The following is a 15,579-nucleotide window of genomic DNA, read 5'->3' as shown; positions in this document are numbered from 1 at the left end:
AACACACAAACACGCACACAAACACACACACACTTAGATCAGAGAAATGTGAAGACAGACTGAACAGAATATACCACTGGGCCAGACTATAAGATAAGATGTTCATACATGAAGCTGAGGGAAGAGGTCAAACAGATCAAAACAACTTCAATTGTTTTTCATCTTCATTCATATTGCTCTTTGTCATAACATTACATCTTTGATATGGATACACCGGGATACACCGGGATACACCGGGATACACCGGGGCAGCTCTACGGCCTAAGGCTGAGGTCAAACATGGCCCTTCGTTTCAAACTATGACGCTGTACGCCGTTTACTGCATATCATGCCCTCTCTTCCCCTTTCGCACTTAAACTGTCCCCCCCAAAATTCTCTCTCTCTCTCTCTCTCTCTCTCTCTCTCTCTATATATATATATATATATATATATATATATATATATATATATATATATATATATATACACACACAGACATAAATATGTAAAATTGTAATATATTTTTTTTTTCCCCTAGCTTTTTTCTTTTTTATCCCTAGATATTTTTCCTAAGCTTTTCTAAAAAAGATTTTCTAATCTACTAATTCCATGCAATTTGTAAAACATTTTTTATGAGGCCACTCATTGCCTTTTTCCAATGCTTTGGAAAAAAAGGCCAATGCTTTGGACCCATGTGAGTCATTTTAAGGTTCGTCCTAACCATGTTTCTTTTCCTAAGCCTAACCACAGTGACTTTTGCTGCCTTAACCTGACCACCATAACTGTACATTCATTACTTAACTTTGCGTTAAGGATATAACGCCATTCATAGAGCGCTAATTTATATGATATCGTGCAAACTGCTTGTGCATGTATTTTTGTAGGATATCATATGACCCGTTCTATGAGCACGTGTTGTAGTGACATATGTTTTGTGTCATTTATCGTCAGACTTTCTTTTAGACTTATTTTGATAAGTCTGCCTTCCTTTTGTGGGCTGCTTTGCAGTGCAGGTACTTGTTGCCAATGCTGTAGTATCAAAGGATGTGCATACACAACAGTCCCCTGTCAGGGCCAAGATTTTCTAGTTTTCTGACAAACTGATTTTGTGATTGAGGTGATCAGTACTTGTACAACCAAATCCAAAAAATGCCACAGACTGAATCAGAGGCTTCCTGCCATGTAGCTCCTCACCAGTGACAAAGAACAAGCTAAGCATTGATTACTCCCGGGTTAAAAGCTTTCTGAAAGTCAGCAAAAGACACAGAAATGATCATTATACAACAGTTCTGCTGCAGTTTTAAGCAGCAACAGACTGAACAGAAGACTGCCTGAATCAGTGATTCATCTTCACCTTTATTTTGTGATTTGAGAAAAACAGCATGGAAACAGATGGCTCGTGGTCAGCCTGCTGCATTTCCATCAACCGGCTAAGTTGAGCATTGAATTATGTTGAAAAATGCCCGCTGGCGTCACATGTTATATAATCAATCATAAAATCTACATTAACCTCTCAAGAATGACACAAAACTGAGTATTTACTGTGCAGTTCCTGCAAATATGTCCTTTTGACCTGACTATCAAAAACCACTGAATATACCCTTTCCACATCTTGCACAATAAATGCACATTTTTCCCGTGATACGTGTTATCCATCACTGCGGTGAGTTCTGGCTGTAAAACTCAGGTGCTCCGACTGTGTTCCTGTAGTGTTACCAAATGATTCATAAACTCTGCTGAGTCTGCACTTTGCCTGAATGTGGACATTTTTCTCCTGAAATGCTCGCCATAATAGCTCCGCTCTGAATTATAGCGTTGCTGAAGGTGGCAATCATGTTGCCAAATTAGTCATCCTAATTTGACAAAAAAGGAGAGAGGACAGGGAATGACAACACGAGTCACTCTTAAACAGGAAAGAGTCTCAGCTGTGGCATCCATGCACATCTTTATGCATTCAGTTACACAAGAAACCCTGCACATCTCTCTCTCACTGAAGTGCACACACTCTCTTTGTGCAACTGCAAATCAATACAACTGGTTTTAAACTGTATTAAATCAATCAATACCGAAGCTGAAGCAGCTGTAGATTATCTTTGTTTGAGTTATTTGAAATGACTCAACTGAGAGATGAAAGTGAAAGAAAGGCTCGACTCTTGGATCCTTCAACACAACAGCGCACTCATCACGCTCATCATATAAATGCTGCTGAAGGTTGCTTCCTCGCAAAGGCTGCGAGTGAAGGAGGTGAACAATATTTACTGATGTCAGACTGTGAGATAAACAACTTCACAATGTCAGATGGAGCCATTCACGTAGCGTCACTATTATGTCCTTGTAAACAAACACATTTGTTTTGATTTACTTGTTTTTTTTCTACGGAATTACTGAACAAAGAGCCGGAGATGTGGAAAAAAAAACAGTGCACCTTCAAGCACTGAAGCAGAGAGCTTTTAAGAAAGAGTACGTTTTATAAAATGACCTCAGATTAAATAAAAACCGAATACTGGTTTCAGATTATTACCGATCTACAGTCAGGTCGTCATAAGTAACAGCTCTGACAATGAAACCATCATCAAATAATCAGTATCTTCTCAAAGCAAATGTTTCTGTCCTCAAAGTAAAGATTTTTGAGTTGCTTGTTCAGATGATTTTACAATGTCCATGTTGCACATGAGAAATGGCACTGCACTTTTTTCTTCTAAACATTCCAATCATACTATACTTAATACTTAACTAGCTTTGCTCGGAGGCCACTTCTGCAAAATGACAGGAGGCAGGAGCTCCGTACATGTTTCCAGGATTTTAGGACAATTATAAGACTCTGGAACGTTTCTAGGATTTAGGACATTTATTAGATTTTGGAAGTTTCTGGAATTCTAGGACGTTTCTAGGATTTAAGGACATTTCTTAGATTTATTTTACACAAACACATGATGCTGAAAAAGAAACTTGTAATTTCTCACGTTAGATTTGTGTTAGAGGAAAACATATAAGAAAAAGTTGAACACAGCAAACTTTGTTCAGTTTCACCTAATAAATATTTGCAGTGAAGAATAAGCATCATCTGAGTCATCCAACTATCACAAAGAGATATTTTATGTTGACAAGTCAAGGACTGACGCTGAGTAGTCAAAGACTATTATTGTTGTTAACTCTGTGTGTGTGTGTGTGTGTGTGTGTGTGTGTGTGTGTGTGTATGTGTGTGTGTACTATGTTAGAGTTTTCAAATGGATACAATTACAAAGCACGCTCTATCCTCTCTAGCCTAAGAGTCATCTTCCACGAACCATAATAGTGTTTTATTTATACTGGTCCTTAAAGCTCACTTCAGAAAACATATACTAGGGTACATTATTTCAGTGTTTTTTCCCCAGCAGCAGAAACCATCTGCAGTAAGATTTATTTTTTAAATTCATCTTTGGACTAGTTTGTCTGATGTTTATGGTTCTTCAGATCCGGTGAAAAGAAAAACAGGAATCATAAAAGGGACTTTTAGTTCTTAGATTAATGCTTAAATTTGGTTTCACTGGTTCCTAAAACTGTATGGTCAAAGACAGCTGTCAGGTCCTCTTTTTCGAAAACAAAGGAATATGACATTTCAGGTCACACCCACTCATACCGGATCTACGATTAATTTAATGAACTCTTTGTACCTCGTTCAATCATTTTATTCATTTTCATTTTCTCTGAAGCTTAAAAATCATATCTACTGTTCCTCCTTTGTAATAGCTGAATGGAAATCACTGGTTTAATGGCTTTTACTGGCACTCTTCACAGTTCCAGTTACTTTATAGAATCTGTGCGTGAATGTATAGCATTTATTCACTTTGTCAGTCCAAGTAATACCACAAAATTGCAATTGAAGTTCAATATGATTTGTGTGAATAAAGAAATGGCAGGTTTGTGACAAAGAAAAAGCTACGATTCTGTCCTTGGATCACTCTGCCATGCTGTATATGTTTAGATGCCTTTTTATTAATTTATTTAGTTTATGTGTTTGAGGCTACCCAGTCATCAGAAGAAACGCTGGCTTTGTACATTTCTACAAACCACAGAGATGTCTGTACATTTTCTATGTACCGGAGAGTGAATGTTCTTTATATTTCAGTTTTAAATCGAATGTTGTGCTGTGGTTAACATATGGTTATGTTAAGGCATATAAACCACTTGGTTAGGGTTAGGAGAAGATCATGTTTGGATTTAAAATACTTGGTTTGGTTGCCTAAACACATCTTGAAGCATCACATCACGTTAAAAATTAAAACTGTTGTCTGTTGGTCTTGAACTGTGGTCTGCTTCTGTCCTCTTGCCTCCACCTGCTGATGAAAAAGTGGTTTAGTGTATATATGTGTTATCTGTACTATGTCACCTCAGAAATTTTGATATGATATGCATTAAAAGTGTAATATAAATGTAATATATATATATATGTGTGGTTTATAGAAACGTACAATGCCAACATTTTATTCTGGCAATTGGGCTCTTTGAGAAGCTTCTGAGGTGAGTTTTCTACATCAAATTACACAGGACTAACTCAGAAAAGTGTATTCTGTCTAGAGAGGTCTGGTCTGGGTTTGCATCTACATAAAAACACTTGAACAGGAGGAGTCAAGCATCTTTTAATGTTGCTGCAGTTCCTGTTGGTCACCAACAGAGGTTGATAAAGGTCATGGATGACTTCATGTCCTGTGGAGCACATAGTGATACAGTGCTGGACATATTAAGGTAATGTGATATTTACAATCTGCTGTGTGTCCTGCACTGGTTCCAGTCTCACTCTAGCTTTCCTTCAATTGTCTCCAGTTTAATTGCTTTACTGCCCCCTGAATACCCTTTTCTCTTTTCTGCTTCTTGTCCTCACTCTCATTTTTTTCCTTTTTCCTTAGCGCACGCACACGCACACACACACACACACACACGCACACACGCACACACACACACACACACACACACACACACACACACACAAACTTCCTCTCTGGCCCCGAGTCAGGCAGGGCAGCTGCAAAAGGCCTCACCAATGCGGGCTGACGAGAAGTGACAGCTCTCTGTATCACTCCCTGGCACTGACAACTGACAGATGGATACCACTCACACACACTGCAGGGGGAGAGAGGAAGAGAAAGAGAGAGAGAGAGAGAGAGAGAGAGAGAGAGAGGAGGAGACAGAGCGAGAGAATCAGAGGTCGAGGAAGGGGAAAGCGCCAAGGAGGATGATTCTCCAGCGTTATTCTCTTTTCATGGGGTTGTTGTGTGATTGAGTGCTGGGCAGAATAACAAGCTTGTGTCAGGCCAACCTGAAGCTCTTTTCTCCTTCCAAGATACAAACATAAACACGCGCACACACACACACTCTGTATCTGACACCGTGCTTAACAGAAAAAACAACAACATGTATAATACAATTACAGACATAAATACATTGTTTACTCTGTAACGCTGTTGTCCCCATACTCGAATTGCCAATGTACATACAATACATTGAAAAATATATTGAAAATCAATATCATTTTCGATACCACTAGGAAAATCTGACATTTAAAATGTTTACAAAAGGATAAATATAACAAGGCTGTAACATAAATGCTGACTGTTCTCTTCTTGGTTAGTAGCAGAGAACAGGAGGATGACTGTAACAAACATTAACAATAAGATAAAGAGAGAAGAGAAGCAAGTGCAGCTGGTGCCAAAAGCCTGCTGCACAGTTCCCGAAACCTTATCAAATATTTAGCAATAAAATGTAAAATATATATAGAATTGATATGTATGGATGACTTTATATTTTTGAGCAGCAGCAATATTTCAATATGAATTTTCCTTCAATAACTTATTTAACTAACTTATTTACTTTTGTCTAATGTATAGTGTGTTACTCTATGCTGTTTTATTTAGGTAGTAGTTGTTTATTATATTTATAGTACATTCTCTTATATTCTCTATGTTGTGTATTTTATAGCTATATATCTTATATTGAGCTATTTTATTGCATTTTTTAATTCTTATTTCTTTTGCGTCTATTTCTCCTTTGATGTATATTTAGGGATGGGGTCGAGAGCAGGTTTCAGTTGAGAACCAGCTCAAAATCATCTGATTCATTGAAACCATATGTCTCCAAGCCTATTAATTCATTTTATGGATGTGGGAATGTTTTTCTGACATTTAAAAGTTGCAGGACAATGACTTGCTGCAAGAAGAGTCGTGGCAGAGAGGAGGAAACATTCCAAAGCAGAAGAAAGATGACAACAGCGTTGCCTGTAATGTCTGTAAAATTAGCATTTAAATAAGGGTGACAAATATCACATAAGGGCGAAAACGCCGGCAATAACCTAAAAACCTCTTTATACACAATATGAACGGAAATTCTCTGAATGCCATGTATCTGACACTCTACGCACAAGTGCCACTGTTTCCCAACTGAGCATACTTGTGAATATCCTGTTATGAGATCATTAGCGCCGCGAATTGCATTGCACCACAGAGTACAGAGCGTACTCTGAGCACAGACGGAGCAGCAGAACACCAGGCGCAGCTTAAAGTGAGTCTTAACTGTTATTTTGCGCCGATCCAAAAGATTGCTTTCAGCAGCAGCTGCTCCTCTCATCGATCAGTCTAATCAGCTCCAATTATCCACCATCAGACTCAAACTCCTCACACTGATGCTGCGGGAAAACAAAGCTCATGACAAGCTCTGGCTGTGCTGCGTTCATGAACGCATTTTAAGAGGCCACACAGAATAATAAAACACAAACACACACACACACACGACTAAAAAACAGCGAAGATTTGCTGAACCTCCCGTTCCATCATCAGTTCGGCGAACGTCACACACAGATTCTAATTCTGTGAGACACACTGCTGTCTTCAAGGAGGATAAAACAGCTGTGCTGACACTGAAAACCTCTGGAGATCGCCAGAGTTTCCACACAGAAAATTGATCAAGAATCAATAAGAGAATTGGAAAAGAATCGGACCAATAAGCAGAACTGATAACGCCATTTGTAGTGATAAAATCTTGCCAATTCCCCTCTTCCCCTCCCAGTATATAGTTCTCTTGTGTATTTACTGTTTCTATGCCACGTCTGGATAACATACTACTTTAACTACAATTTACCTATCTGGGATCAATAAAGTATATCCATCCATATTATATAATAATTTGAACCTAAAAATGTAAATAGATAAAAACATGCTAGTTATATAAAATCACCCATTTCTCTTCAGATTTTTGATCCAGCTGATCTATAAGTAACTCAAACTAATGTGCACGTTGCTAAAATTTGTTGCTGAATATTTTTTAAATGAGCCATTCGTTGTTCTACAGTAAGGTATGAAATTAAAAGTGACATTTCCGTTCTTCAGTATTTATTCTTTTTGGTATGCATGTGTTTATATATTCAGAGGCCCTCTTTGTTTTCTCGATCACTCACATGCCACATGTTTTAACATGTTGTCACCGATGTGAATACATTGCTTGATTGATGCCAACACATTCAACTTGTGAATGTGGAGATATTTACAGTTCTCAGATCTGACAGTACGATGATTCATCCCAGCGTAATGTCTGTTCCCTTAACAATATCTATTTGCATGTAAAACGTGCTGGAGCAGTATACATGTATGTTATTTGACGCTGCTTACATAATCAATAAGTTGTTAATATGTCTTGTACTTGTATGATGGAGTAAAGCAGACACATTTACAGTTAGCTGCTGAAGAAGATCTTCCTGCTCGGTCGTTGACAAATGCTGATGGGCTTGTTGGCTTGCAGCTGCGCTTCTGACATCGTCAATAATGTGAATTCAAAATGGAGTCTAGATAATGGAAGCAAAGCATTTCACATAGCGCATCTGTATCATCATTAAAGCCCAGCGGTGTCAAACTTTAGTTGGCTTATTTTGTAGTTGATGGAAATAAAGAGCAGCCGTCTACACAACCTTCCAAACAATTCTATCTGAGCTGCAGATCTCTCACCGCTGCAGAGGGCAACATGTTAGAAATACTACTTTACATTATATTCCTTTGGCAGATACTTTTGTAAATACATGCTGTACATTTGTCCCACATACTCGTAGAGTCTTTCTCAAGACTCTTTGACACAAACACGGGAGGAGAGTGTAAATAATCGCTCATTTTACAACATGGTGGGGGGGGGGGGGTTAGTATTGCAAAATTGCACCGTTACAAACTGTATACCCCAATGAAATTTCAGGAAGGTATGACAAAGTAGATACTGGCTAAGCCTGGAAGTTACCGTGACGTCATCCATTAGTTTGAGAAATGCCATTTTGATGCCACAAGTTTGACATTTTGAGTTTTTGGAGACAGAAGTTAGCATATTTGGATGAGAGGATGGAGCTGTGGAGGAGCGAGGGGTGTATCTGACTCTTAGACTGTAGTGATATCTCACAAAGTCCAGTTATAAGCTCTTAATTGTGAATATTTTTAGCTTTTATACTGTTGGGCATACAAAAAAAAGAAATACATTTCCCTTTTTTGGCAGAATGAATGATGAATCGAAGAAATAATTGTTGGATTTGTTCATAATGATAATAACTGATCATTTTTAACAATAGTCTTTAGTGGCAGTTTGGTATGCTATTTTTTGTCAGTCAGTCCTACATGGAGTAGCCACGAGTATTTAAACATATAGGGCCACACTTTGTTTTGAAAGCAGCTAATGTCTTCCTTCCTTCTCTTACACACTGGGCTTCAGTGCATCCCTCTAAATAATCACACTGCATGTTTTTGGCAAGTTTGGAATTTAGTGACAACCCACACTCATAATACTGATTTTCAAACATTTGGTTAAATCAAGTCTATTTTCTGTAATTATGCCTTGAACTGATTTATATTCCAGCTGTTCAATACTTAAAAAGTTAATGGTTCGTGACATAAATAGTGTTGCCTGTATCAAGTAAGAATCTAGAAGCAAACTTATTGCGACATGGACATCCCTGAAAAAAAAATTATTTTAAAATAAAGCCGTTTTTCACAGTTTGAAGAAAAAAAAAATATCATGCACCTACGGATTTGAGCTCATTGCCTCAGCCACAAAACAAATCTATTTTCACCTCAGTTGTTTGGCTTGGTCGTATTCACACGAGAATCAAAAGCCAGGTGGTGATAGTGGTGGCGACTGACTCGACTGTGCAGAAAAGAGTGAGAAATGGGGAAGATGAAAGGAAGTATTGTGGCAGTAAAGGAAATCCCGGGGGAACAACGCTAAGCAGACACAAATCAAAATGGACACAGAGAGTGTGCATGACAACAGCAGACTTGTGCTTCAGCAATGTTACCTCAGAGCTCCTGCTTTATTCTTCTGAAAACAACCTAAAAATGCAACACTTCTCTCAAAACAACACAACACTAAATTAAAAGGCTCCTCTCAAATCCGTCACCGTGACTGTCGTTTTAAAAAAAAAAAAAAAAAAAAAAAACGCCTTCTACTCCAAGAAATCAAATTTTACACTTAACTGTGAGAGCCACACGGGGAGAAGTTGGCATTCAAGTGCAACATGCTCAGATTTGATTTTAAGTTGGCACACACTAAGCATCTGCACTGAGTCTGATTGAACTAATAAGCTCATGCCTGAAACCTTAAGTGACACTCTAAAATAGCAACAGTGTCAAGACTCAAATGGGCGATGCCACACCAAGGCGATGATGACACGAGTATTGTATATAGGAGGTGAAGAGTATGGTAATGTTGTCAGCGCACCCCGAGGCCTCGCAGCCATCATACAGCAAAACAAGGAGCTCTGCGGCGCGCTGTCTCGTTACCGGCTGGCACATATTCTGTCAGTCTTCCTAATGCCAGACTGCTGCTCTGATTACTTCCTCTCCACTTCCTGCATCCCTCGCAGACTGCTTGACCTTTAGTAATTACGTAAAATGATATTTATTTTTTGCTCTTTCTGGAGGGTAAATCTCACGAACATGAAAACTTGTGATCATGATAGCTCGAGTCTCATGTGATCATCATAACTACGGTCTCTCATGAGCGTGATTGCTCGTGTGTTGATGGCTGAAGGCAGCTTGTTTTCTTGGAGAGAGCCGAGTCTGATGAGTTTGATTCTCGGCCAGGAGGAGTGCACTTAAAGAGGAAGGGGACTCTGCTGCTGTCTGGAAACCCCAAGAATATTTAAGATGTAGTTCACTTGTGTTTTCTCTCCTGAATCACTGACAAAATTGTGTCCTTTTGTCGACTATTTGTTTTGACATTTTCGCAACAATGGAGACAGGCATGAAGGACACTGAATAAATGCTAAAGCAACATGATATAACCCGGAATTAAAACACCAATACTGTGAAGACATGGCTCAGAAACATCCAATTGTGCCTCCAGCCTTCTCTCTCCCGACACTGATTCAGATACCTTAACTTAGAGCATCAGCCGACACAGAGTACCGAGCTGATGCCAGAGAGTCTCCTTTTCCCAAATGTAAAATTTTGTAATGGTAATATGGCACAACTTCCTTATTGTCAAAATGCCAATCAAATCATGTAAATCCTTCCTTTTTCATTGTTTTAATTTATTTAATTTGATTTCGGTTTTACTAATTAACGCTTTAACACCTGAATCAACATCAGTTTTTTGTTCTAAGGTTAAATAAAAGGTGACAAGGAAATGATTTAATAAATTGGCTCAAAAAGCCAGAATTGGTTTGGTTTGGTTTTGCTTGCAATTTTCTTTTTCTAAGTAATTATTATACTGTATATATAAAACAATTAAAATTGGCTGAACAAATCGGTTGAAAGAATTAACCTTGTATTAACAAAAACTGTGGAAGCTCTCTGAGGCCTTGCTTAGCCCTTGAAGGTGCAAAATGCTTAAGTCCACCTCTGCACTGTGATATGTTTCTAAAAACAGCTATAGCTGATTGAGTTGAGTTGCTACTCATCCTGCTGGACGACCAAAGAACACTGCCATGTCCAATTTACCTGAGGTCCCAAAAAAGAAAAGACAAAACAAAGAAAGACAAGGGAAGGAATGCATACAGACTTTGTAAAAGAAACATAACAAAAAAAAACACAAAAAGCATTGCATCAGAGAGACATGGAACAGGAGTGGATGGGTGGTGGGGCCCACAGATACTACTTATGCACTGGGCCCAGAATTTGGGGCTACACCCCTGCCAACAACAGTCAGAAAGTCTAGAGGAGCCTAGGGCTACCCCCCTGAAAGTCGGAGATTCAAATCAAAAGTTGGAGACTGCTAAGGGGACTGAGACTGTTTCATGTCAAGCACCAGCTTATTTTTTTTTTTTTTTTTTACTAGTCAGTGGGCTGTGCAGTATACTTCCAGGGAAGTTTTGGTCCACAGCAGAGACACCAAGAGCACAGAAAGGGAGGACGCCAAAAAGCTGACCAATCAGGGCTGGGCTTTTTTTTTTTCAGGAGGAGGGCTTAAAGAGACAGGCGCTAAAACTGAGCTACGCAGACAGAACGTGAATACCATAGTTTCAGCACAGACAGTATGAGGAAAAGTATGTGTTTTTTGAATTTTAAAGAATGCAAACATGTTCTGGTAGAAACCCAGAATACAAGTATGAACCTGAAATGAGCATAATAGGTCCCCTTTCATAAAGGTCAGAATCTGCACAGATACAGATCCCAACCTCATACTAATCCACTGTTTGATTAATGTGCACTCAGTGGAGAGGATAATATCGGCGTACAGAAAAACCCAGCGACTTCATTTTCCTCTCGCTCTCACAAACACAGCTTTTATATGATCTGCTGTAATATAGTAAAATCTGTACATTTTCAGTCTCTAAAATGAACCCCTCACATGCACATACACACACACACACACACACACACACACACACACAGAGGAACACAGAAGAAACTGCCATGAAACTTAATCACAAAAGGTCATGTTGGCGAGTGAGGAACAGATTAAATTAGCATAGTATTAGATATGGAAAATGATTTCTGTCAAATCAAACTGTAGCACAATTATAATATGTTAATTACTTATTTCATTACGGAAGTTGATTGCAGTGCACAGATGAAATCATGCGGGCAGAGACACCTGGAAAGAGGTGATGAAGCTTGAAACCCATCCCTCGTTTCCTCGCCGCGTCCTCGTCATCGTGTCTCATCTATTCTCGCTTTGGCTTTTCACGTACGCATTAATTGCCTGAACGTGCCACACAAAAATGCTTCAAAGAGCACAGGACTTCTCATTTGTTCATCAAAGGGAAGATGATGAGGAGTGCGAGATCATATGACCTACCCACAATGCTCCTCATGGGAACCGAGAAGCAGAATCAAGTGTGTGAGGCAGCCAATAAAAACATGGGGAAAAAATTAAAGTATTTTTCATTGAGCAGAATAAACAAGATCATATTCTACCAGTTAGTGTTATAATAACATGAAATTGCACGTAACAGCAGAAAATACAATCTGTGTTTGTGTTTATTGCCTCATGCTGAGAGTGAAGAGTGAAGTTTAAAGTCTGAACTGAACGGTTTGTATTTTGTGGTGTTTTAATTTTAGATGTGACCAAATAAACTGCATGTAATTAAAAGAAGCAATACATGAGTGGAAAACTAACTGCTTCTATTTTACAGTTTGAGGTAAAGCTGCACCGTTATTCAAAATACTATTAAAGGTGCAGTATGGCCAAGTGCAATATCAAAATCGCAGAAGCTGCAATTTTTTGGTAAAATATGATGCAAAATCAAAACCTACAGACCCCAGCAAAACCTAATCATCTTTTTTTTTTGTGAAAATGAAATGCATGAATGACCCTTTCCACTAAAATCACCACTCATATTACAATATCTGTCAAAATAATTGCATTCTAATTTTTTTGCATGCCATGCCAGTCTGCTTTCACTCCCAACTCATCAATATACAGCCACACACAGACGCCAAAACACACCTTTAAACCAAACCATGATGTTTTTATTCTAAACCATGTCCTTTAGTTGCCATAATCTGAGGAAACAAACCTAAAAGTTTTATGTTTCACTTGCGTCGTAAGTTTATTTTGGAAAAATACTGTAGTATATAACGAGCAGAGAGTGTGCATTTCCTCTGAAAATGGAAGTGTGTTTATAAAAGACGCAAATTAACACGCCGTCCCTGACCGTCCAAATCTGATGCAGGAGGGTATCTAGTATGACAAATTTTGACCTGTAGGTCCAGTGACAACAGTATTTGACAAGTTACAATGAGGTGGGTTTCATCACGAAGCCCTAGTTTGAGACTTCTTTGAACTTATGTGGAACAGATTTATTAAGTCCAAAGTTAATCTCTGTCCATGTAATATTTGCTTTATAACACGCCACAAATATAGCAAGCTTTGCACAGCAGATATGAAAAGAATGACCATGATAAAGCATTGAAGAAGTCATGACATAAAAGGTCTTCCAACAAGCATTTTGATACAATATGGCACATCCATCCCTGAACATACTAGTGTACCACCTGCTACTCAGCCTAAACATTCACACACACTTACAGACCAATGGAACGGCAATTGGGCGCAATTCGGGGTTCAGTATCTTGCCCAAGGATACCTTAAAATGATGACTGGAGGAGTGGGGATCAAACTACCGAACCTCTGATTAGTGGACGACCCGCTCGTCCTCCTGAGCCACAGCTACCACAAAATAAACAGACAACTAGACATCAACTACAGTCCATCTATGGCCTCCGTGTGGCTATAACACAAAAAACTCCAGCCATTAAAGGGAGTGTACTGTCTATGTAGTGGAAAAAACATGACTTGGTACACATCATGCAGCAGCAGACACATCAATAATGCAGCAGATAATTGTGAGCTCAAAAAAAAACTACAAACAAGCATCAGAAAGCTATGAGTGCATGGATATGCTGCCATGAGAGCGGCTGGGTTCAGCAGCAGCATGAAGCACAGCTCAGCAGCTCATCAGTTAAATGGATCTATAAAGAATAATAAAGCAAGCTGACATATAACCCACGCTTTGATTTTAAATGTTTATCTAATGCTTCACTGAACATGAGGTGGAAGAAATGGGTAGAATATAGAAAGTGACAACTTTTTGAGTTTCCTAGGGAACCAATATGAAATGAAAAATGCTGCAAAACTATATATAAATCAATTATAAAGTTAAACCCTCTGCTAATGACTCAAGTTTGCAGTGACACAAAAGAAAACTCCAAAACAACAGCAGCAGCAAAGAAGCAAATACATCACATGTCAATGCAGCCCATTTACTGTGTGAAACCTTAGCAATTTGGCTTGAATTCTTTCAAAAAACATGGACATAAGACAATGAGCAAAGAAAAATGAAATTATTCTTATTAAGTAATTATTAAAAAGTACAAAGAAAAATTACCGGAAAATTAGCAATGAATAAAACAATGTAATTCATTAATTAATTTTTTAAAGATCGTGAAAAAGTCATAAAATAAAATAAAAAATGTATAATAACAATATTAATAATAATAATGACATGGGGAAAGTTTGTTAAAAAAAAACAAAACAATTCTGTAACCAAATTTCAAAAATGTCATTGAAAATTACACTTTTTTAAAAATAATTTTCGAAATATACAAATTTAATGCAATTTGTGAAACATTTCTTTGCTAATTGCCTTTTTGCCATTCCGTATGTGTGGGCCGGTGGCGCACAAGAGAAGTGACATAGTGTCAGCTTTCAAAGGCTAAAATAAGCACAATAAATTATGAATCTTTTTCAATTCAGCAAATACAGAGCATGAATGCAACATGATGCAGGAGCAAACACAACGACCAAAGGAAACAAATAACCAAGGTCAGCAAGAGAATAATATCAAAGCAAATATTGCACATGTAGGCAGCGGCAGGAGAGCAGAAACACCGCAAATGCAAAGACAACACAATCAGATGTTTAGAAGAGCACATCAACACCAACACAACACAGCCAACACAACAGCTCATCAATGTTAGCGCCAGTATCAGACACTTACCTTGAAGAGTAGATGTAGTGTAAAACCCCATAGCGCGATCTGATGTCACGTTAGGTCGGTTAGCGATGACAGCACCAGAAAATACCACTTTCGGTATAAAGTGCTCGTGACGCCTTCTTCAGATTTCAGAAGCGAACAAGAACATCTCCGTTCACAGATGAATCCTGATGGTACACATTTGCGCTGTTAGCAGGCATTGATCCATCAAAAAACGCTGTATGAAAAGCAGCAGCAGGAGTTTGGCGACATTTTGACATACCTGAAGTTCCCCTGCAGGTATGACGCGCAGTTCCGGAAGGGCGTGGCTTCGAAGGGTTTAAATTCAGGTTTAAATGGACCGCCTTCAGCCAGACGGTGCGCTTGTTTCATGATTCAGCCAGGAGAGGCTGTCACATGACTGTGGAGGCATCTGATTGTCTCTTATAGGTTTCATATCATTAACCCTTTGAAATCTGTAGCAACGTCTCTTTTCTCGCGATGTTATCAGACGCCTTTCACAAGAAGTTTGGTGTGACGTCTTTCAGAAACATGGGAGGAAAGATAATTTGCAACTTGATAAAATGTTCCAGAAATTGCAAGAAATTAGTAGATTTGGAAAATAATTTTTTAAAAAAGCAAGATAACATGTCTAACAGAAAAAAGGGAAAAAAATATTT

General features: G+C 38.5%; 1 long non-coding RNA gene across 1 annotated transcript in view; it reads right to left on the bottom strand.

Annotated features, from left to right (window-relative positions):
* LOC148186604 (uncharacterized) overlaps positions 1–15,293 on the bottom strand; it is a 55,533-nt gene extending 40,240 nt beyond the window's left edge. Inside the window, exons 1-2 of the long non-coding RNA XR_015779367.1 lie at positions 15,183–15,293; positions 14,924–15,087 (exon numbers count right to left, since the gene is read on the bottom strand). This is a non-coding gene — a long non-coding RNA (uncharacterized LOC148186604). The remainder of the gene's footprint in view (positions 1–14,923; positions 15,088–15,182) is intronic.
* Positions 15,294–15,579: the final 286 nt, after the last annotated feature.

This window comes from Plectropomus leopardus, chromosome 17 (genome assembly GCF_026936395.1).
Source record: "Plectropomus leopardus strain MGB_pleo_1.0 chromosome 17, ASM2693639v1, whole genome shotgun sequence".
Lineage (NCBI taxonomy): Eukaryota > Metazoa > Chordata > Actinopteri > Perciformes > Serranidae > Plectropomus > Plectropomus leopardus.
The sequence above is the reverse complement of the archived record's forward strand: the minus strand, read 5'-3'. Positions and strand labels throughout refer to the sequence as shown.